The sequence below is a fragment of the Triticum aestivum genome, chromosome 1B (assembly GCF_018294505.1).
Source record: "Triticum aestivum cultivar Chinese Spring chromosome 1B, IWGSC CS RefSeq v2.1, whole genome shotgun sequence".
NCBI classification, from domain to species: Eukaryota; Viridiplantae; Streptophyta; class Magnoliopsida; order Poales; family Poaceae; genus Triticum; species Triticum aestivum.
Window position 1 is genome coordinate 351,217,652 of NC_057795.1, and position 2,585 is coordinate 351,220,236.

Genomic DNA, 2,585 nt, shown 5'->3' on the forward strand with positions numbered 1-2,585 from the left:
GACTTGTAAAGATAACTCAATCATACATAAAAGAATTCAGAGAAGAATCAAATATTGTTCATAGATAAGCTGGATCATAAACCCACAATTCATCGGTCTCAACAAACACACCGCCAAAAGAAGATTACATCGAATAGATCTCCACAAGAGAGGGGGAGAACATTGTATTGAGATCCAAAAAGAGAGAAGAAGCCATCTAGCTAATAACTATGTACCCGAAGGTCTGAAGTAAACTACTCACACTTCATCAGAGAGGCTATGGTGTTGATGTAGAAGCCCTCCGTGGTAGATGCCCTCTTCGGCGGAGCTCCGAAACAGGCCCCAAGATGAGATCTCACGGATACAGAAGGTTGCGGCGGTGGAATTAGGTTTTTGGCTCCGTATCTGATCTGACGGGGGTACGCAGGTATATATAGGAGGAAGGAGTACGTCGGTGGAGCAACAGAGGGCCCACGAGGCAGGGGGGCGCGCCTAGGGGGGCGCCCTCCACCCTCGTGACCGCCTCCGGCACTTCTTGGAGTAGGGTCCAAGTCTCCTGGATCATGTTCGGTGAGAAAATCACGTTCCCGAAGGTTTTATTCCGTTTGGACTCTGTTTGATATTCTGTTTCTTTGAAATACTGAAATAGGCAAAAACAACAATTCTGGGCTGGGCCTCCAGTTAATAGGTTAGTCCCAAAAATAATATAAAAGTGCAAAATAAAGCCCAATATAGTCCAAAACTGTAGACAAAGTAGCATGGAGTAATCAAAAAATATAGATACATTGGAGACGTATCACAATCAACCCTCGTACTCCCCTCCACGTGGGCATGCACTGCCGCATCTTCCATGGTTCCACGTCGTTTCCTTCCTAGACGTCTCCGTCGTCCATCGCCTTGGTGCTCTCGGTGCGGTGCGGTAAATGTGGTCAATGAATGATAGCCATCGGAAGAGGACTTTAGGCTGTGAGGCTGACAGCTAGACCCACAAGCTACATCTTTGAACACAAGGAAGTGCCTCCTTAATTATTACTCGCAAAATAAAAATGATTCCTCCCCCTGACAGCCGGGACCCACCAGTTATATCTTCGCACGCAAAGAAGTTCGTCCTTATCCTCCCTAACAGCTGGGACCCACCTGGTAGAAGCGTACGTAGCATTGTCTGTTTGGTCGCGAATGTGTACGTACATACTGGTCGATCGGTCTCTCTGCAACGACGAACTGTGGCCGAGCAAGCAGCGGCATGTGTAGTAGTAGAGCCCCTAACGTAGCAGTTCAGGAAGTCCCATCTAAACTGTGTACACGCACTTACAGCCACATGCCAAAAAATACGGTCACGTATGTACATACGGGCGGGGTCTCGAACGCCTACTCATGCATACGTACGGCAAGGGCTAGTGTACACGGAGAGGCAGCGGACATCCACAATGGTGTGGTGTTAATCGACAGCCAACCGGCTGGGTCAGAACGGAGAAACTGTGTCGTGTTCATCGAGATCCAACCGGCTTGGAGGGAATAGCCAAAACGAGCTCTGGTTTACCACAGAATGGAGGAAACGGCCTTCTGTTCGACCGCGGACGGTTGAAACGGGGTCCTGTTCATCGGGAAAGGTCTAGTGTACCGCAAAACGGAGGAAACAGACTTGTGTTCGAGATCCTATGGTCGAAACAGGGTGCTGTTGATCGGGAGGGGTGTGGCGCACCACAAAACGGAGGAAACAGACTTGTGTTGGAGCGCCTACGATCGAAACTGAGTCCTATTCATCAGGACCGGTGTGGCATACCGCAAAACGGGACTCCACGGGCTACTGTTCATCCACCGTCTACTGCCTCGCTCCAGCCTCCACGACCTACTGTTCATCCACCGTCAACTTCCTCCATCGTCCACGTACTACTGTTCATCCACCGTCGACTTCCTCCAGCCTCCACCAGATACTATTCACCATGGGGACCTGTTCATCCAGCGTCCATCGGCTACTGTTCAACTAGCCCTCCACACGGGGTCCTGTTCAGCTAGCCCTCCACGAGGTCATGTTCATCCACCCTCAACCGGCTTGGGTGTGTGATGGCCTCCTCTCGATCAGGGTCCTATTCATCCAGCGGCAACGACCTCTACTATCATGGGGTCCTGTTCATCCAACCCCCACTGGGAAGAACTGTTCATCCAAGCCCCAACAACGGTCACTGTGCATCAAGAAGTAGCTGAAAGTGCAACTATCCCTAGGTGGTTTTGGTAATTCATAACAACATATAGCTCATTGAGCTAATGCTATTCCAAGACATATATTTCAGGAAAGCTCAATGAATGGCATGGCATGGATGATGAAAGTGGATCCCTCAAAATACTAAGGACAAAGGATTGGCTCAAGCTCATTAGCTCAAGACTCTTCATTTTATATTTTAGTGATCCAAGATCACATTGAGTCTATAGGAAAAGCCAATACTATCAAGGAGGGATGAGGTGTTGCTTAATGAGCCTCTTGCTTCATGTGCTTAGTGATATGCTCCAAAACCCTCAGCTACTTTCTCACATCCACAAATGACCGAAACCCAAAGCCAAAATCGGTCACACCGATTCTTCCTATCCGGCACCACCGATTTCAAATG